This window comes from Delphinapterus leucas, chromosome 10 (genome assembly GCF_059928025.1).
Source record: "Delphinapterus leucas isolate spDelLeu-1000000601 "Yukka" chromosome 10, BTC_Dleu_Yukka2, whole genome shotgun sequence".
Classification (NCBI taxonomy): Eukaryota; Metazoa; Chordata; class Mammalia; order Artiodactyla; family Monodontidae; genus Delphinapterus; species Delphinapterus leucas.
This window is the reverse complement of record NC_143138.1, coordinates 60,688,269-60,710,306: the sequence shown is the minus strand read 5'-3', so window position 1 is coordinate 60,710,306 and position 22,038 is coordinate 60,688,269. Positions and strand designations below refer to the sequence as shown.

Sequence of the window (22,038 nt, the reverse complement as noted above, 5' to 3'; positions counted from 1 at the left end):
CTCAAATTCATCTCTTTCTCTCTCATCATTGCTGCCTTACTCCAGGTCCTTAAATCTGGTCACTTCATTATTGCATTAGCCTTGCCATCCGTCTCTTACTCTAGTCTTATCCCCTGGTGTGCTCCCATTCATCAAATCTCTTTCTACACTTCTGGCAGAGTGATCTTTTAAAAAATGATTTTGATTTTTATCAAAGTACTATATATAGTTAAAAATATCAAATACAAGTCTACACTTACTGGTCTTCATTTTTTTTAATCAAAAAGCTTTGAATCAAAACCACAGTGAGATATCTCCTCACACCTGTTAGAATGGCTGTTATCAAAAAGATAACTAACAAGTGTTGGTGAGGATGTTTCCCTGTCCACCTCCAAGGAGATTTTACCTCTGACCTGCACAAATTGGTTGAAATGTGTGTCCACTTTAATGGCTCTGTGTAGCTTTCAAAATAAAGTCCAGGCTTCTTTAATGATCAACCCTGCCTGTACCTTTTCCCTCGAGGTCTGCACCCTTCCTTTGCTTTTCCATGATGTCTTTTGAATGCCTCTCTCAGTGCTTATCACATTGTACTGGTTCTACTCTATTGTCTCTGCATTTTTAGTGAGCTTTCTGCAGGCTAGGATTGGCTTCTGTTTAACTTTTCATCCTGAAACATTGTAGGAGCTCAGTGTTTGTTGAATGAATGTAAACAAAGCTATCGTAACCTTTCTTTCTTAGCCTGGTCATCCCAAAGTACGGTTTGTTAAAGAACTGCTCCCAGTAGAATTCACTAAGGGAGGGGAAAGCAGGACAGGGAAGGGAGAGAAGTGAGTCAAGAATATAATTTTAGGCAAAATTAGCAGCCTCAGCCTAATCTCGTAGGGGAACTCTGGAGTGTAAATGATCCCTCAGAGTTTGTCCAAACTTGAGGCAAGAGAGTTGGGTTTTCATAATCCAATGGGCTAAGGTCTGTTCTGGGATAAGGTGACCAACCACCCTAGTTGGTCCAGGACTATCCTGGTTTTAGCGTTAAAAATCTCATGTCCCAGGAAATGCTTCAGCTGGGGCAAGGATAGTTGGCAACACTAACAGACACTTCCAGCTCTTTATGCTGCAGGAAAAGTGACTCCAGTTGCCCAAGGGAAGTCCTTGGAAGAAACAGTCACAACCATTAGAGGCTGTGGTAGGCAGAATAACAACCCCCAAAGATGTCCACATCCTAATCCCCAGAGCCTGTGACTATTTTATCTTTGATGGCAAAAGGGACCTTGCAGGTGTGATTAATTAAGGCTCCTGAGCTGGAGAGATTATCTTGGATTACCCAGTGGGCCCAGTATAATCACCAGGATCCTTATAAGTGGAAGAGGGAGACAGGAGAGTCAGAGGAGATGTGATGACAGAAGCTGAGATCAGAATGATGCCATTGCTGGCTTTGCAGATGGAGCCACAAGCCAAGGAATGCAGACAGCCTCTAGAAGCTGGAAAAGGCAAGAAACGGATTCTCCCCTAGAGTTTCCCAAAGGAGTATAACCATGTGACACATTGATTTTCACCCCATGAAACCTATTTTGCACTTCTGACTTCCAGAACTGTAAGATAATAAGTACTTGATGTTTTAAACCACTGTGTTTGAGGCAATTTGTTACAGAAGCAATAGGAAACTAATACAAAGGCAAAGGTTTATTGAACAGGGGGAGGGCATGCCCCAATGATATCTACTCCCTTTAAATCAGAAAACTAAATCAAAGAGCTAACATTTTAAATCAGTAGTTGACGAATCAGTTGTCTATCAAACTAGGGAAGTATGGCATAATGATTAAGCTGTGGGATCTGAGGTTTGCTACCCACTGGTTAAATCTTGGCTTTGGACGCTTTTTAGCTCTGTGACCTTGGCATGTTAACATAAGTCTGCCTGAACCTCAGTGCCTCATCTGTAAAAGGGGGATAATAACAAAACCTAAGAACTTTTCTAAGGATTAAATTAAATGACTATGTGAAGTGCCTGATGCACAGTAAAATCGCAATGCAGATATCACTGGTAGCACAGGGGCATCCCATCTCCATTCACCTGTTAAAGTCTAAAGACAGCGCAAGGTAAAAATCAAGCTCGGTGAATATGAGGGATTAAAATCACTTAACTTACCCAGAGGGTATAGTACCAGGGTTTGTGTTTATAATCTTATAAAGAGCATGTACATATGAGAGTTTACTTGTCACTACAATGGAAATTATATAATGCTGAGTCCAAGAGCAAAACACATTACAGTATTTTGAATGATAATACTTAAAAGAGGGAGTTGTTGAATACTGTACAACAGGCTCCTCTGTACGTCTAGTATTTTAGCACTTTTTCAATCCATGGTTTATTTATTTTTTTGCTTTTTATTGGAGTACAGTTGCTTTACAATGTTGTGTTAGTTTCTGCTCTACAGCAAAATGAATCAGCTATACGTATACATATATCCCCTCCTTTTTGGATTTCCTTCCCATTTAGGTCACCACAGAGCATTGAGTAGAGTTCCTTGTGATATCCAGTTGGTTATCATTAGTTATCTGTTTTATTTTTTAAATTAATTTTTATTGGCGTATAGTTGCTTTACAATGTTGTGTTAGCTTCTACTGCACAGCAAAATGAATCAGCCATACATATACATATATCCCCTCCATTTAGGACACTAGAGTATATTAAGTAGAGTTGCCTGTGCTGTATAGTATGTTCCTATCAGTTCTCTATTTTATACATAGTATCAAATAGTGTATATATGTCAATCCCAATCTCCCAGTTCATCCACACCCCTTTCCCCCCTTGGTGTCCATATGTTTGTTCTCTACATCTGTGTCTCTGTTTCTGCTTTGCAAATAGGTTCATCTGTACCATTTTTCTAGATTCCACATATATGCATTAACATATATTTGCTTTTCTCTTTCTGACTTCACTCTGTATGACAGTTTCTAGGTCCATCCACATCTCTACAAATGGCACAATTTCATTCCTTTTTATGGCTGAGTAATACTCCATTGTATATATACACCACATCTTTATCCATTCCTCTGTTGATGGACATTTAGGTTGCTTCCTTGTCCTAGCTATTGTAAATAGTGCTGCAGTGAACATTGGGGTTCATGTATCTTTTGCAGTTATGGTTTTCTCTGGGTATATGCCCAGGAGTAGGATTGCTGGGTCATATGGTAGTTCTATTTATAGTTTTTTAAGGGACCTCCACACTGTATAGTGGCTGTTATCAATCTACATTCCCACTAACAGTGTAAGAGGGTTCCCTTTTCTCCCCACCCTCTACAGCATTTATTGTTCGTAGATTTTTTGATGATGGCCATTCTGACTGGTGTGAGGTAATAACCTCATGGTAGTTTTGATTTGCATTTCTCTAATAATTAGTGATGTTGAGCATCTTTTCATGTGCCTCTTGGCTGTATGTCTTCTTAGGTGAAATGTCTATTTAGGTCTTCTACCCATTTTTTGATTGGGTTGTTTCTTTTTTTGATATTGAGCTGCGTGAGCTGTTTGTATATTTTGGAGATTAATCCCTTGTCAGTTGCCTTGTTTGCACATGTTTTCGCCCCATTCTGATGGTTGTCTTTTGTCTTGTTTATGGTTTCCTTTGCTGTGCAAAAGCTTTTAAGTTTAATTAGGTCCCATTTGTTTACTTCTGTTTTTATTTTCATTACTCTAGGAGGTCGGTCAAAAAAGATCTCGCTGCAATTTATGTCAAAGAGTGTTCTGCCTATGTTTTCCTCTGAGAGTTTTATAGTGTCTGGCCTTACACTTAGGTCTTTAATCCATTTTGAGTTTATTTTTATGTATGGTGATAGGGAGTGTTCTAATTTCATTCTTTTGCATGTAGCTGTCCAGTGTTCTCAGCATCACTTATGGAACAGACTGTCTTTTCTCCATTGTATATTCGTGCCTCCTTTGTCATAGATTAGGTGACCATAGGTGTGTGGGTTTATCTCTGGGCTTTCTATCCTGTTCCATTGATCTATATTTCTGTTTTTGTGCCAGTACCCTAGTGTCTTGGTTACTGTAGCTTTGTAGTATAGTCTAAAGTCAGGGAGCCTGATTCCTCCAGCTCCTTTTTTCTTTCTCAAGATTGCTTGGGCTATTCGGGGTCTTTTGTGTTTTCATACAAATTGTAAAATTTTCTGTTCTAATACTGTGAAAAACGCCATTGGTAATTTGATAGGGATGGCATTGAATCTGTAGATTTCTTTAGGTAGTATAGTCATTTTCAAATTATTGATTCTTCCAGTCCAAGAATGTGGTATATCTCTCCACCTGTTTGTGTTGCCTTTGCTTTCTTTCTCCAGTATCTTATAGTTTTCTGAGTACAGGTCTTTTGCCTCCTTAGGTAGGTTTATTCCTAGGTATTTTATTCTTTTTGTTGCAGCGGTAAATGAGATTGTTTCCTTAGTTTCTCTTTCTGATTTTTCATTGTTAGTATAGGAATAAAAGAGATTTCTGTGCATTAATTTTGTATCCTGCAACTTTACCAAATTCATTGATGAGCTCTAGTAGTTTTCTGGTGGCATCGTTGGGATTTTCTATGTATAGTATCATGTCGCCTGCAAACAGTAACATGGTTTATTTAAAGGATGGCTTTCACCTTCTTTCTTGCTCTCTTCCTGAGGTCTCTGTTAAGCCCCATTATACTTGGGCCTGTTTTGTCTTCCCAAGGTTATCTGGGGGGTGTTTTCTCAGCCCTTTGATATGATAAGCAGCCATAATTGGGGAGAGTTTAATAAACAACCATTAAGTTGGTATTAGATGTGTCAGAACTGGTATAACTAGTATTTTGTAATAATGAGTGAAGTTCAACTCTAACTATAAAGTCACTTAGTGTCTCAGATCAGCTTCAACTCAATCTAGAAATGCGCCCTACAGACTCTTTCTGTTATCAAGGTGCGTGCTATCCACGTGGGTGGTTGCCTAGGTTTTTTTTTAAATTTGTCTCCATTAGAGAACAATGGCTAAAAGTCAAATCAGCTAATGTGGAGACTTGTAAAGAGCTCTTCAAGGAGGTCAAAGCTGTTGATTATAGGATGGGGGTAGGAACCATCCAGAAGTGGTATACTGTGGTCTGCCCTGTCCTCCCTTTCTGCCCAGGACACATAATGCAGGACTGTTGGATGCCCTAGCAGGGATTTCTTCTACATTCCAGGGATGCCACTGGTTTGGGCTGAATCTCTTTTAAACGTGGTGCATTTTCTACTGGGTGAAAAGGTGGCAGAGAAGGGGCTGAAGCTGGGTGCAGGGGAGGAGGTGTTTGGTGGAGTCGTGGCCCAGGGGTCTGGCCTGGTGCTTGGTGAGGAAGGGAGTGTGTGTGGGAGAGCTTGCTTTGCTCTGAAGCTGCGCCAGCTCCTGGAAAGGCTGAAAACCCTTCCTGAGGAGGACCAGTTAAAACAACAACCAAAGACATCAGTCAAACCTTGTGGGGTGATTTTAAGGCCAAAGGGAAAATATCTAGATGGAAAAAGGAGGTGGGCAGCAGTAGAAACTCGGCCTGCCGCTCCTCTCCCAGAGCCTCGGTGTGCAGCCCTCTAGCCACCCTCTCCCCGCTCCATCCGGCTGCCCTGGAGCCTGGTGTACCCCACCCCGCAGTCGCCTTGTTTGCCAGATGAACTGCCTTGTGCCTTGCCTTTGCCTTAGGCGGGGCCTTTCAGGGATAGAGCTGTGTTTGTCTCCACTGTGTGTTGAACTTGGCAGGTGCAGACACATCTCCGTCCAAGTCAGACCAACACCTTGCAGAAGAGAGGGCTGGGCCTGGAATCCACGGCTTGGGGCGGGTCCTGTGTCCAACCGTTGATGGTTGGAAACAACCATTGTCCTTCTCCATCTCCCATGCCAGCCTGCTGCTGGTAATGACTGTGAAGGGAAGAAACAGGCACTCAGGGCTGGCAGTCACAGGAGGAAACTGGATGCCTGTGGGCAGTAGGAAAGAGGGCAGCTTCCCGGCCAGTGGTTCTAGCAGCTCTGAGACTCCACTATTGCTTTGGATGAACAAGTAGCTATTGGCCACACGGATGCCACCTGGGTGAACACCTGAGCGCGCAGAGCCAGCTGGAGCATGAGTTCCTATTTCTCAAGAACCAGCTATCCTACTAGAAAGCTCTGGAAAGATGATGAGTACATTCAGGAGACGCTTATCCCTTTTTCCTTACTTCCCCCGGCCCTCGTGGAATCTGTTGCTCCCACAGAGAGAGATTGCCCGCCGTGGACCAGGAAAGGCATCCTGCAGATCAAAGGGGCAGAGAGACCTCCAGCCCCAGGTTCTCATTTGAAAATTATTGCCAGGTGGTAAGATCCTTCCTCCATTTCACCAGTGTCAGTGACCCCTGGATAGTTCAGAGATGTCTAGATGCCAGCTCCATCATATACTAACTATGTGACTTGGGCAAATGACTTAGCCTCTCTGTAAAGCACAGGGAACTATACTTAATATTTTGTAATAACTTATAAAGGGAAAGAATCCGAAAAAAAATATATATGTAAAAAAGAGTTAAAATCTAAGTGTCCATCAATTGATGAATGGATAAAGAAGCTGTGAGATGTATATATATATATATATATGTATATACACACGCACACACATACACACACACACAATGGAATATTACTTAGTCATAGAAGAGAATGAAATCTTGCCATTTACAACAACACGGATGGATCTTGAGGGCATTATGTTGTGTGAAATAAGTCAGACAGAGAAAGACAAATACTGTATGATATCACTTATATGTGAAATCTTAAACACAAACAAAGAGATACAGAGAATAGATTGTTGGCTGCTGGAAGTGGGAGTGGTAGGAAAAATGGGGGAAGGGAGTCAAAAGGTACAGGCTTCCAGTTATAAAATAAATAAATCCTGGGCATGTAATGTACAGCATGGTGACAATAGTTAATAATACTGTATTGCATATTTGAAAGTTGCTGAGAGAGTATATCTTGAAAGTTCTCATCACAAGAAAAAAATTTCTTTGTAACTCTGTGTGGGATGGATGTTAACTAACTAGATTTATTGTGGTGGTCATTTTGTGATATATACAAATATTGAATCATCATGTTGTACACCTGAAACTCATGTATTTTATGTCAGTTTTACCTCAGAAAACCCAAGGAAGATAGATGGAAAAAATCAGAACTTTGTTAAATCTTTTAACATGTATTTTCTTGTTTAATATTTTTGATTGAGATATGTAACATCATAATAGTTTCAGTGCTCAGGGCTTCTTAAAGGTCTTAACCAGGTCTTGTTTGCAGCAAGGAGTTGGGTAGCACTGCAGTCTGGCTCTGTTGAATGGGGCTCCTGGGGTCTGTTGCTTGACACATTTAAGAGCAGAAGTGAGCCTGGGGGCTGAGTATGTGTGAGAGAGAAAGAGGGCTGGTCCGAGGCCTCCTGCGCCTATAGACCCAGCCCTGCAACAGGGGATATAGAACATTCACCTACCCAGCTGAGATCTGCAGCACTGTTAAGGGTTTGGATTGTCCTGGAGCTCAAGGAAAAGTGTGCTCTGCCTCTTGGTCGGGGGCGGGGTGGGGGAATCTGACAGGGACTGGCACTAACACAGTAGCCAAGGTGGCAGCTGATTTCTAGGACATTCAAAATGGTAGTATTTTTAGATGCAGTTGAAGAGTGAAGTTGACCTTGAGATGGAGGAGGAAAGGTTAACATTATTGGGGATGAGCTTAACAGTGAGTCAGCCAGCCACTGCGGTTCAGTGATGGCCTAGAGGGGAATCATTGAGCGCGTTGCACCCATTTTGAATGTTTTCTCCCTGACATACCTACTTGTGTAGGTGTCTTAACGGAGAGAAAGAGAAAGAGAGAGAAGGGGAGAGGAAGCAGGACAGGGAGAGGGAGACTAGTTTTCTTTTTAAAAGAAGATCAATAATTAAGGATCAATACTTTGTGCAGTGAACCTCTTGGTTACTGGTTTCTGGTTTGCAGCAATAGCTGCTACTTACTGAGGCTGTTTCCCGGGAGGAATGCAAGAAGCTGCCACGCCATGCCAGCTTGACTGGGCCTCCTGAGTGCCCTTGCACTGGGTGGCATTCAATAACTCATCACTCACAAAAGAGCTGCCAGACAGACGTAGGCAGACCTTTTTTTTTTTTTTTTTTTAATACATACTGCATCACATTACCTTGGACAACTGAGCTTGTCCTTAATTCGATAGCGCACCCACCCCTATGCCAGTGCTTTAAGGACAGCGTCTTTGCTCTAGTTTTTACCTGTAAGCACTGGAGGCATTGACATAGAAATGTAGGAAGTAAGGTCCTGGAAAACCTGTTTTTCTGGAGGATCTCTACTGTGAAAGTGAGCTGTGTGGCAGTCCAACTCTGGAACAGCACTGAAAGCCCACAGAAGCAGGGGGTTGCTTGTCACTCGTCAGGCCCCAACATCTCCCTGCAGCCTAGAATCCTCACTGCCCTGTCTCTAAGAGCTGGTACCCAGTTGCTCTTAAATCTCTTCAAGAGATGGGGAGCTTACCACTGCAAAACCTATCTTGCCCCTCTTTTTAAAAAAGAGAGCCTCTCTCAATAAAAGTTTGCCTGCTTTGTCATTCTAACACCCTGTCAACTTTATAATCAAAAAATTATACTTGCCAGTGTTTTATTTCCTACTTCTTTGATCTAGAGGCATTGAGTGTCTTTTTTCATATGCTTACAATGGATATTCATTCTGTTGTGATTTAATTCTACCTTTTCTTCGCTCATTTTTTCTATTGGTGTGATATTGTTTTATTTATTTATTTATTTAAATTGAAGTGTAGTTGATTTACAATGTTGTGTTAGTTTCAAGGGTACAGCAAAGTGATTCAGTTATACAAATATACACACACATATATATATATTCTTTTTCAGATTCTTTTCCATTATAGGTTATTATAAGATATTGAATATAGTTCCCTGTACTACATAGTAGGTCCCTGTTGGTTATCTATTTTATATATAGTAGTGTGTATCTGTTAATCCTAAGCTCCTAATTTATCCCTGCCCTGCTTCCCTTTTGGTAACCATAAGTTTGTTTTCTATGTCTGTGAGTCTCTTTCTGTTTTGTAAATAAGTTCATTTGTATCATGTTTTTAGATTCCACATATAAGTGATGTCATGTGGTATTTGTCTTTCTCTGTCTGACTTGCTTCCCTTCTCTGGGTCCATCCATGTTGCTGCAGATGGCATTATTTCATTCTTTTTTATGGCTGAGTAATATTCCATTGTATATATATATCACATCTTCTTTATCCATTCATCTACTGATGGACATTTAGGTTGTTTCCATGTCTTGGCTATTTTAAGTAGTGCTGCTATGAACATTGGGGTACATGTATAAATGTCTTTTCGAATTTTCATCTCTTCTGGATATATGCCCAAGAGTGGGATTGCTGGATGATACTGTTTTTAAAAGTAACTTAAAAGAACTTTTTATGACTTAAAACAATAACCTTTATATTTTTCATACTTATTTTAATATTTCTTTCCTAATTTATAATTTACCTTTTTGTTATTATTGGTTTTGATGGGAAGATATTTTTAATTTTATGGAGTTGTATTTTTCTCTCTGAAATCTTTTATTGTGGGACTTCCCTGGTGGCACAGTAGTTAAGAATCCACCTGCCGGGCTTCCCTGGTGGCACAGTGGTTGACGGTCCACCTGCCGATGCAGGAGACACGGGTTCATGCCCCGGTCCGGGAAGATCCCACATGCAACGGAGAGGCTGGGCCCGTGAGCCATGGCCGCTGAGCCTGTGCATCCGGAGCATGTGCTCCACAATGGGAGAGGCCACAACAGTGAGAGGCCCGCATACCGCAAAAAAAAAAAAAAAAAAGAATCCACCTGCCAATGCAGGGGACTAGGGTTCGATCCCTGGTCCAGGAAGACCCCACATGCTGCGGAGCACCTAAGCCTGTGTACCACAACTACAGAGCCTGTGCTCTAGAGCCCACAAGCCACAACTTCTGAGCCCGCATGCCACAACTACTGAAGCCCGTGCGCCTAGAGCCCATGCTCTGCAACAAGAGAAGCCACTGCAATGAGAAGCCCACGCACCACGATGAAGAGTAGCCCTTGCTTGCCAAAACTAGAGGAAGCCTGCGCACAGCAACGCAGACCCAATGCAGCCAAAAATAAAATAAAATAAATAAATAAAGGAAATTTTTTACTGTTTTTATCCATAGACACATTCCTCCATTCTGTAAAAACCTTAAGTATCACTTACATTTTAATCTATATTTTTACATTCTTTAAAAAGTATTTAGCACATATTTAACACAGATGAATTTTTGTTTATTGTGAAGTCTGAATGAAGTCTAACTTTTCTCCCCTTCAGAAATGGTTATTCTCCCCAATACCATTTGTTCAATAATCCGTCTCTTCTTAGTTTGTGATCCTCCTAATCTGTGCATAGCTGTGCGTATGCACAGTTCACAATCACTCTAGATCCAGTTTTCTTGGAACAGCTTTCATCATTATAAATTTCTTCTTAGTATCAAACTGAAATCTGTCACTCTCTTTCACTTTCTGAACCTTCTGTCCCTGTAGCCTCCAAATATGAGGGCCCGTATGGTGTCATTCTGTCAAAAATGTGTCGAGTAGCTCTGTGGAAAGATGGCTCACCATCAGAGCACTTTGCAGGGGAATATACCTTACCCTTGTTGTCTTCTTAGTGAGAGGAAGTCATCCTCTGTGTCATACTATAGCTGCTGAGAAAGCTATCTTGGTACCTCTGAGGGCAGCTTTCTCAAAAGTCTGGGTGTAAGGAGGATGGCCTCAACTGTCAAGGGAGAATTATTTTTTGCGGTACGCGGGCCTCTCACTGTTGTGGCCTTTCCCGTTGCGGAGCACAGGCTCCCGACGCGCAGGCTCAGCGGCCATGGCTCACGGACCCAACCGCTCCGCGGCACGTGGGATCTTCCCGGACCGGGGCACGAACCCGTGTCCCCTGCGTCGGCAGGCAGGCTCTCAACCACTGCGCCACCAGGGAAGCTTTTTAAAGGTTTGAAAACAAATCAGGCTTACCCACGGGGAGTTGGACAGGTAGGTGGGGAAGAAGAAACAGATATTGGTTCTGAGTTGTCAAGGGCATCAGGATATACCGCTCTGGCAAAAAAATTATTTTGAGTTCAAGGCATTTGATAACCTGAAATCCCGTATCTACCTAAAAGCAGAACCTCTCCCACAAACTCGATGGTCATCAATACCCTCTCCAGGAACAACTCTAATCTTCTCAGAGGTGAGAACTTGGCATCACATTCAGGCAGAACTTGTCACAAAATTATCATATTCCTATCTGTTATTTTAAGCGTCCATTTATCTTTTTAAAAAGTCATCTGTCTTTCCAGTAGTGCCCTTCTGCCCTCCTCATCGCCTGTTAAGATGTTATATAAGATGCAATTCTAACCATGAGTCACATTTTTTCCCTGTGAACTCCTGTGTACAGCCAGGAATAAAAATCTTTCTTTTCTCTCGCTAATCTGTCTTTTGTCAGTTTAATTTGCACACCCCCAAGGACTGAACATAAGAGGGTAGAGAAAAGGTTTTCTTTCTCCCTGATAGTCTGTAATGTGGCAGGTGCTAGAATGAGAAACTGCCCGAGCACTCCTGAGGACAGCTTGCCCATTTCTACCCTGGGGAAGAGACTAAGGGGGCAAATGTGGGCTAGAAGAGCTGTCACCTTGGTGCCTGAGCTTGTGACCTGTGGTGCTTGCCCAGGGACTATCCTTGGGCACGAGCATGCAAGGAATGGTGTGGGTCTAAGCTCCAGCAGCCACAGTCTGGCAGTGAGAAACAGTGGTTGTCACAGGATGCCCAGATTCCAGTTCCCTCAGGCAGCATTGGAGTAGGCTGCTTCCTTTGGGACTAAGTAACTCCCTGGGGTTTTTGGACAATACAGTTTGGATGGATGGGAAGCCTCAAGAGGGATATACTCAACCAACTGTTGATGAAGCTTCTGTGTACTCAAGTAGGTAATTAGAAAAAGTAAAGAGATTTGACATGCATTTGTGGAGTGGTTCAAACCAGTTAAACCATCAAAACAGGTCATACTAGATCAAACCAGTTAAACTAGATAGTTACTGGCTATCCCTTCCAAATCTTGCCTTCAGACTAAATATTCCCATTTTTATAAAACCATCCTCAAAATAACTTCCCAACACCTTCATCACTCTTATTTTGTTCATGGCCAGTTTGCCAATATCACCAATCAACTGTGACATTTAGAATTTACCAGATAATCCAATTAAGTTATCAGATTGGTAATCACTCTTGATCTGAATATATTTTCTGTTTGTCTCTCCAAATCTATTCTCCAACTTCACCAACCTGGTCTGAGCCTGGGAGGCAGCTCTATGGCTGGCATGGGTTTCATTGATGGGCTCCCTTGCTCTCTGTCAGTGGAGGGCACCAGTGAGAGAGGACAGGAGGAGAGAGAGAGATCCTGGTTTTATTCCCCTGGTTCCCTCCTGCTCTGCCCTCTACTCTATACTGCAGTTCCTTTCAGGCATGTCTCTCCAACAACTCTTCCTCCTGGTTTCCTTCAGTTGACCCTGGAGATCTAGGGATGGCACCAGGTCCCACTCTTCTACCGCCCTTGTCCGTTTCCCTTAATCTTTCCCCCATGTTTGTAAATAGTTCTTTTATTAAATACTCCTTGGGACTTCCCTGGTGGTCCAGTGGTAAAGAATCCGCCTTACAATGCAGGGGACGTGGGTTTGATCCCTGGTCAGGGAACTAAGATCCCACATGCCACAGGACAACTAAGCCCACATGCCTTAACTAGAGCCCGCACGCCACGACTACAGAGCCCACGTGCCCTGGAGCCTGCACGCCACAACTAGAGAAGAGAAAACCCGTACGCCACAACTAGAGAGAAGCCCGCACGCCACAACAAAGAGCCTGTGCGCTGCAACGAAAGACCCCGCGTGCCTCAACGAAGATCCTGTGTGCTGCAACTAAGGCCTGACGCAGCCAAAAATAAAAATAAATAAGTAATAAATCTTAAAAAAAAACACACCACTCCTTAATTACTTCATTTGACTTTGCCATCTATTTTCTAGGAATATGTATCTCACGTAACATCCTAGGTATATCTTTTGCACATTATATTTGAAAATCATTGAGACGTGTTGACGTGGCTTAAAGGAATTCCCACTGGTGTTTTACATGACGGGAGCAATTATACATGTGTTATGAGAGATCCTTCTCTTGCTCCCTCACGAAGGGGCAGAGCCTTACACGTTATTGTCCAGGATTATTGTCTGGCTGGATGTCTACACAGCTATCAGTGAAAAGCTTCTAGTAGGCAGGTCCCTCCTAGAAACCAGAGGCTGGGCAAAGAGGAGGCTGGGACTTTGGAAAATCAGGGCTCGTGGCTTATAGGAGTTAAAAGTCAAGCAGTCATGACAAAAGTGGCTCATCCACATTGTTCTCTGCTGGAGCCTGTGCTGGGCAGTATCCCAGAGAGGAGGCTGGTGCCAGGGTCCCAGAGGTGGCCAGTGAGGATGGAGGAGATAATCTAAGACACCCTGCCTTTTCAAGACATGAACTAGGAAAAGTCATCCTTGAGGTTGGGGAAAGGTGACACTTCTTCACAGTTGCTTTCCCATCACTTGTTTTGTTTAATGCAAAATTCTTTTCACAGTAAACTTGGAACAACCAATACATTTTAAAAATATTTTAAGTATTTTAAAAAATGCAAACTGGACCCACTTCTCTGACCCTCAGCCAATCCCAAGGAAGGTCAAGGCCGATTTCCTAGTGCGTTTAGAGGAGAGCACACAGAGGAAATGTGCCCCAGAGTCTCGGTTCCTTTATATGCTTGTCTGTTTATTTCCTTAAACTTCTGACTGGATGACTTTGTTGGATAAGCGAATGGTAACAGCCGAGATCGTGTGAACATGATCTGTGTGATGCACACAAAAGAATGGCTTATCCAGACATGGACCATTTTCATTATCCCAGAAAGTGCGCTCGCGCTTCCTTCCAGGAAACGCACTCTGCAGGGGTAACAGCTGTTCTCACCACTGTAGATTAGTCTTGCCTTTTCTTGAACTTCATAACAATGGAATGATGTGAGATGTACGCTTTTATGTCTGACTTCTGCTCTACATTATGTTTGTGAGATTCTTCCACGTTGTTGTGTGTATTGGTAGTTTATTCATTTTTATTGCTGAGTGGTATTTTATCCAAAGAAATACCTCAGTTTTTTCTTTTTTCATTCTCCTGTTGATGGGCATTTGGGTAATATCTAGTGTTTGTTATGACAAAAGCAGCTATGACTTTTTGGGGACACAGGCAGTCGACTATTTCCCCAGGGTACATACCTAGGAGTGGAATTGCTGGTCCTTAGGGTAGGTGTATGTTGAACTTTGTTAGAAACCATCAGTTTCCCAAAGTGATGTATTGTACCTACAGTAGCATCTTACAGATGTTCTTGTTCCTGGCCTGACAGCTGGCAGGTCCACCTGGCAACCAGATCATGGTAGCCTGAAGAGGATGTTTGTGTTCCTCAATCTGGATGCAGGTCAACAGAACCCCAGCTTGCACCAGCTTAAATCAAGAGTGGAGTCACTGGCTGGTGCAGTCCAGTGTGTGTCGGGGGGGTGGTACCTGGAGCCAGGGACCCTCCACCTCCTTTCTATCCCTCAGTTCTGCTACTGTCTGCCTGTGGTTGACTGTCTCCCAAACTGGCCTTCTCTGTAGGGCTGAGGTGTGGAGACTGACAGCCTGGGTCCCCTCCTGAGAGCTTTGCATGCATTTGGTCTTCCAATCCAAAGATTTAAAAAATGCTGAAAATTAAAACTACCGCAAGAGGCCATTTTGAAACTCTCCAGATTGGCAATAATCTAAAATTTTGATGGTTCTCTCTTGACATGGTTGTGGGGAAATGGGCATTTCTGTGCGTTAAAGGTGAGAGTGGAAAATTGGTGTAATTCCTGTAGAGGGGGATTAGCTCACATATAGCAAGACAAGCAACTTCAGTTCTAAGAATTTGTCATGCATATATTCCCAGACATGTAAAATGATATATGTACAAGATTAGTCATTGCTGTGTTGTTTGAAACAGCTAAGATAGGAAATAACCTAAATGTCCATTGAGAGGGCACTGATTAAACCGTGCTGTATATATTCAGTAGCATACTCTGTAGCTCTAGGTTTAAAAAAAATACAGGTGAGGAAGTACTTCCTAGAGTGATATGGAAAGATCTCCACCAAGATACAATGTCAAGGGAAAAAATCCAGGAGCAGGAAATGTGTACTTTACCCTGCCGTTTAAGTAACATAAAAGGAGGGTGAGTTGATAAATTTGTATTTGTCTATATTTGCACCCAAATTGCCTAGTTGTGGAGGAAAACTCTCTGCCTTATACCTTTCTAGACTTTTTGATTGTTGAACTATATAACTGTATTGCCTAGTTAGGGTATTAAATACTGTGATTTTTTTTAAAAGTTGAAAATTCTAGCCCTTGTTTGTCTTGGCCTAGTAATGTGCCTGTCTCTGGACCAATCATTATGTCTGGGGTGAGGTACTGTTTTTGGCAACCTTCACTAGAATGAGGTTGGAGGAATATTTCCCAGAAAAGGAGGGCTGTTCTGAGCAGATGTAAATAAAATGTTCATTCTAGCCAGAGCACAGGATCAGGTGAATCCCAGAGGCAAGGGCTAAAGTTACTTCCAGGGACTTTCTGGGCACTGAGGAGGCAGGTCTCTGGAGCCCCAGGTGAGGTCCTGTCCCAAGTGCTGCTCAGCTAGCCCACCAGACTCCCCATCCCTCACCTGCCCAGCCCTCTGGAACTAAAGGGTCACTGTCCGGAGCTCCCTTTTGCTCGGATGGGGGAGCTCTAAAGGGATATTTGAAGGTATAAGGAGTCTCCTGCTGCTGCTGACGTGCTTATCCCCAAGTCCTTCTGTTTTATTGGTATAACTAGTCCTACTATGCCCCAACTACACACACCTAGCAACTTCTCTCTAATCCTTCCAGTCCAGCTTGGTGGGTCCTTGGCTTTATCCTCTACTGTCACATTGGGGACAACCCCGCCCTCTTCTCCACACCAAGTCTGTCATAAGCAGAGCGTGAGGTGGGGTTCTTTGGCACACGTTTGAATGGGAGAGAGCTCTCAGGACAGACGGAGGGAAGGAAGTAGGATGAGGCAGGGGAAGGGGCTAAAAAGGATGCAGTCTGGGTGGGATTCAGCCTGATCCCGCGGGGATCTCTGGAGAGTAAATTGCGCCACAGAAGCAAGGGTGCCTGCATTTTGGACCCTTGCGTGAGTCTTTGACTGATGGCTTGTGGGGCGGGGTCATGCCTAACCTCCTGGCAAGATGGCCGCGGTTCAGTTGGCCAAGGGCAGTTTTGCAGAGAAGGGCCCGTGGGTATCATTCACAGCAGCAAGGGGATGGGTGGGGATCTGGGCAGGGCAGCCACAGTGTCCAGCACTGGTTTGGTTGGGTATCTTTAGGAGAGCACTCCTTTCTGAGCACTTCAAGATGATGTTTACTTAATTGCTATTTCTTCTATCCTCCACTTATTTACCTCCCACCCACAGCAATGCAGTATTTCAAAGGGGATCACAAACATCAGTCATTTTGTCCGTAAATATATATATTTGTAAACGTATATATATGTTAGCATATATATCTTTTTTTTTTTAGTGGAGCATTTTATTTTTAAATTTTTTAAAATAGGTCTTTATTGGAGTATAATTGCTTCACAATACTGTGTTAGTTTCTGTTGCACAACAAAGCGAATCAGACGTATGTATACACATGTCTCCATATCCCCTTCCTCTTGAGCCTCCCTCCCATCCTCCCTATCCCGCCCCCGTAGGTCATCGCAAAGCACCGAGCCGATCTCCCTGTGCTATGCTGCTGCTTCCCACCAGCCAACTATTTTACGTTCAGTAGTGTATATACGTCGATGCTACTCTCACTTCGCCCCACCTTTGCCCTCCCATCCCATGTCCTCAAGTCCATTTTCTGTGTCTACCTCTTTATTCCTGCCCTGCGACTAGGTTCATCAGTACCTTTTTTTTTCTTTTTTAGATTCCATATATATAGCATATATATCTTGAATATTTGAAGGTACTTTTCATAACCATAATACCATAACACCTAATAAAACAATATTTCTTTAATATTATTTTATACCTACTCTGTGTTTAGATTCCCTAGATTGTCTCAAATATATTTTTTAGAGTTATTTTGTTTAAAGCAGGATTCAGACAAGGACTACACATTGTATTTCGTTGACCACTCATGTCTAGCACCCTTCCCTCCACTTTCTTATGCCATTTATTTGTTGGAGAAATCAGGGCTTTTGGCCTGGAGAATTTCCACATTCTGGCCTCAGCGTTGCATCTCCACTGTGTTGGTTGTCATGTTCCTCCATCCTCTGTACTTTCTGTAAACTGGTAGCTGGGGGGCATTAGGAGTGCTCACTGCCTCTGAGTTATTGTTACTTATAGGTTTTTCCAATGGACAGTGGTAAGAAACGGACATTTTTTAGAAAGAGAGATCATGTGTTCATACTGTTATTTCCTGTTTAAATTTAAGGTTATATGGTTTATGACTAAATTTAAAAATTTTATAGTTGTCTTTTTTCTCATGTTGAAAATGATCAGTCCTAACAAGAATTACATAATTTCTTATTCTCTCTCTCTGTCCTTATCTATCCATCTATCCATTGATTGATAATAGACGTATTTCTTTATGAATAGCTTATCAATATTATTTCAACCCTGGCTGGAGGCCCATGGATGCCTCCTCCAGCCTGGCCCAGTGCCTGACACACAGTGGACATTTTGCCAACACGTTATTAGCATCCAGACCCTCATCTACAGGGTGAGAGGTCTAGGCACTGGATTTGGGATCCTGACGCTATCCCTGACCGCATACATGGCCTGGAACGATCACCTAATGTTCCCGAGCTTCTGTTTGCACATCTTTAAAGTGGATACAGAGTCCTGCAAGATCAGATGAGACAGGGATGCCAGAGCCTTTTGTATAGGTAGGAAAGCACCTTGTGAACAAAGGCAGTAACACCTAGGGGCCTGTGAAAAAGTTCAAAGGGGTACTGAGCATGGGTTGTTTTAAGGGAATCATTGTCTAGATCCTTAATCTCCATATACACATTTTTCTGGTTTGATCTGAATGAGAATACCTTTGAATTTACAAATTTTTTCTACCATTTTATTATTATTATTTTTTTAAAAAGTAAGTGAGGCATACCCCTCACTTACCCCCAATCTAAGATTCACTGCTACAAGGTATGTAAATACATTTTGTGTTTAGAGGAAAGATGGTCTAAGAAACAGTATTTTGACCATGTTAGGATGTTCTGGATACATAGCCTCCGTGGGAGAAGTCAAGGTAACTTTGCTTCTTGAAGGACAGTCCACTGACAGCAAAGCAAAAAGATCATCAGCCGGAATCACTGAATTCTAAAGAAGAAGGAGCTCAGATTTTAAAAATGTAGTTAAACGTAAGCAGTACTTTCCAACTACACTCAGTACTAAACCCAGGTCAGGTCTTCAGCTGAAAGGAAGGCATAACACCATAGCACAGCCCAAGCATGTAGCTTAGTGACACCGATTCATTTAAATATAGCTGAAAGGCTTGCCAAGACATTCAGGATACATCAAATAAACCCACAGATAAAAAGTTTAGGCGACTTGTTTTGGATGTAGTGTATGCTAGTCAGTAAGGTAATTTAAAATCCTTTTTATGAAATCATCCAAAGATAGCTACTGCTCATTTTATTTTACCATATAAAATATTTAATCTTTTCTACCTCCTATTAACAAGAATAATATTATTCTTCTGGACTGATTAATCTTCAGCAGAATGTACCTTTTCTTTCATTAAATGCATATGAAAAGCTAGATCATATTTCAACTCATTAGAAGATGCCTTTCCAATTATATTTCACTTTCTATGTTTAAAAATTATCAAAATTTGTCATATATATATTTTTTGAAGTTTTGGTCCGTTTTGTGATAATTCAATCCAGAACCAATTTTTTGAAACACAGAGAGCCTTACATTCACAAGAATAAAATGCATTTTAATGTATTAAAATATATATTTAATGTATTTTTAATGTATGATAGGGCGATCAATAAAAGATTCTCAAATTTTAAAAGTATGTTAAATTATGTTAAAGGTTTATGAAAGAAGTAGCAAATAAATACGAATTCAAGGAGAAAAATGAAAGATGTAAAATTTCTCAACCGTGAAGATTATTCACATATTTTAAATTGGGTGGTAGTGAGCATGAGCCCAGATTCCCTTCAGTATTTTCAATGACTGATAGTTTTATGTTTAAATGTCAATATTTACAGCAAAGAGAAAATGACGTCTCTTGTAATCACTAAACTTAGGATGAAAACTTTTACATGTGAACTTAAAAATATGCAACGGGGTACATAGTTTTTCAAAATTCTTTCTGAGATGTGCATGTAAGCAAAAAACTGATGACCGTGGAACTATGGGAAGGTCACTGCTGCAAAGACAGGAGGTGCTTTCTTTCCCTTCCTGGTTCTGCCCAGTGCACCTCCCCAGTCCACGGCCAACTTGTCTATGGGACTCTGCCTGAGCAGCCTTCAGCCAGCCTGCCCACAAAATTGCTCTTTTGTCTTCAGCCAACAGCCTGCTGAAAATAATAGTAATAATAAACAACACATCAGTTAGCTATAGCCACAATCATATTTATGTAAAAACAACCAGAAAAACCTCGGTGGCATACATCGGTAAATATTTATCTCAGGTCACGAATCTATAGATGGTCTGGGCAGGTCTGCGGATCTTGCCCAAGCTCTGTTTGTATCAGCTGGGCTCACTCAAGCATCTACAGTCACTAGGGTGGCTTGTCTCTCCTCCACGTGATCTCTCATCTTCCAGCAGGTTAGTGTGGGCTTATTTTCATGGTATGGAGGCAGGGTTCTAAGAGGAAGAGGAAAGCATTCACTCAGCACTGGCACGCCATCACTTTCCCAGAATCTTACTGACTAAAGTAAATCACAAGCTAGCCCAGAGTCTAGGGGTGAGGAAGTAGTCTCCATCTCTTGAAGGGAGGGGCTGCAAAGTCACATGGCAAAAGGGCAAAGATATGAGAAGAGGCAGACAGAGAATTGGGGCTATGTTTGCAGCGAACTTATTACACATGACAATAGCTATTATGACTTAGGTCCTTGTAACGAGCCGGACACTTGATTGGATGCTGAAACGGGTGAATGCATTTGTTCCTCAATAGGTGGAGAATCTATCTTTATGTACCCTGTTCTTTTTTTTCCTACCCTCCTTTTCTCTCACAGGTACACTGAAAACCACTCTTTATTTCCCTAATGAGGCAGAAACAAAGACTTAAGGAAGCTGTAGGCTACAGTGACCAACAGAAAAGTTAAGATGGGTGTTTTAAAGCAAGTTTTTCTGTTCTCCCAAACTGAGTACGACTGGGGCTGGTGGGCGGGGGAAGAGAAGGCAGACTGGGGAGGAAGGTACAGAGGAACTGGAAATACTTGGAGTAAAGGGGGTGAGGAAGGCCCTCCTGTCTTTAGGATGAGGAATGGGGTGGAAGGGAGATGTACTTTTTTCTCCCTGATGAACTCCCACTGATCTATAGCTGGAAGACAATCCACCAGGACCCCTTGAAACACCCTCCTGAACACTGAGTGGGAAATATTAACTATTTGCATGAGGTGGGCTATAAAGGTAAACCTTGCACCTTGACTAACGTAGAAGGAATGGAACCATGTGGTAATTTCCTTATGAGCCAGGGTAGCTGTGGACAGACTGTTTTGTTATCTGAGCACTTATTATGGGCCAGGCACTGCGCTAAGTGCTTTACCTATGTTGCCTCTTTTAAGTTCACAACACATCAGGACAAGAATAATTTAGGTCGTAGGATGGCTACCCAGGCAGCACTGTAGGCTTTCTCCTTCATGTTTGAAGAGAGAGAGGAAGAGGGAAAGGGAGGGGGAGGGTGTACTTCTTCCTTGCCAACAAATACAAATCTTAATTCTGATTGGACCAACCTAGATCACATGCCCATGCCTTGTCCAAAAACTGTACCAAGGGAATATCAAAGGCTAATTAGCTGAGGCCTGGGCTGTGAATCAATCACTGGTAGGGGAAGTGGGGGAAATTATAATTGGCTGAGACTAATCAGGGTTCACCTCTGGAGTGAGTCTCCATTTTTCAAACCTCATTGCCACGTGGAACGGAACCTGGGGAGTCATCCACTATGTCTACTACCTATGTGCTGTTATTGCCCTCACACTGCAGAAGAAGAAGCTGAATTTTAGGGAAGAGAAGGGGAGGGGGCTGAGGGGTAGTATAAAGAACTTACCATAGCCAGCAGACAACTGGGCTACAGACACAGCCCTTCCAGTGGATCATGGGGAACCTGGGAACCTCACTTCCCAACTCTGGTCTTTCATCCTTCCTCTGCTTTTAGGTAGTTTATCTCCATGCTTCTTTCTGGTACGTTCTGTGATTGAGACTCTATGGCTTATTCAAGCTCACAAGGCCAGTAAGCAGAAGTGTCCTAAACCAGAATTTGGTCAAATGGCCACACCTAGCTCAAGAGAGGCTGGGAAGTATAGACTCCAGGTGGCTAAAATTTGGGATGATTTTGTTCCAAAAGGTTGAATGAATGTTCAGAAATGGCACTCTGACCCAGAGGACTTGGAAATCTACCAGCTTTACTTTGAATAACATACACATTACAGCCCATCTGAACAGTTAAAATATTAACACATTTTATTTACTGGTTCATATACTTCTCACAAATGCAATCATTAATTTTATTATTCCTAGATACAACATGTAGAGGAATAATATTTTCAAATTTTGCTTGAAGTGTCTTCATTCTTACTAATTCATTTTAATCTACAGTCCTTCCTCAGCTAAAATTAGACAGTGAGGCTGAGGCTTACCTCCTCAGGAATGGACTGAAATGGGGAGATAGAAATGAGCCAGTGCTCAGCTTTGGGTTTTGAAACAGGCGTTTGAAGCTCATGGCAGAGGCAGTAACTTTGACAGATAAGAC

The 22,038-nt window shown here is 42.3% G+C and overlaps 1 long non-coding RNA gene across 1 annotated transcript in view; it reads left to right on the top strand.

Moving 5' to 3' along the window:
* Positions 1-22,038, top strand: part of LOC149748255 (uncharacterized) — a 129,061-nt gene extending 107,023 nt beyond the window's left edge. Inside the window, exon 4 of the long non-coding RNA XR_016394711.1 lies at positions 1-22,038. This exon is cut by the window's left edge and continues 49,225 nt beyond it. This is a non-coding gene — a long non-coding RNA (uncharacterized LOC149748255).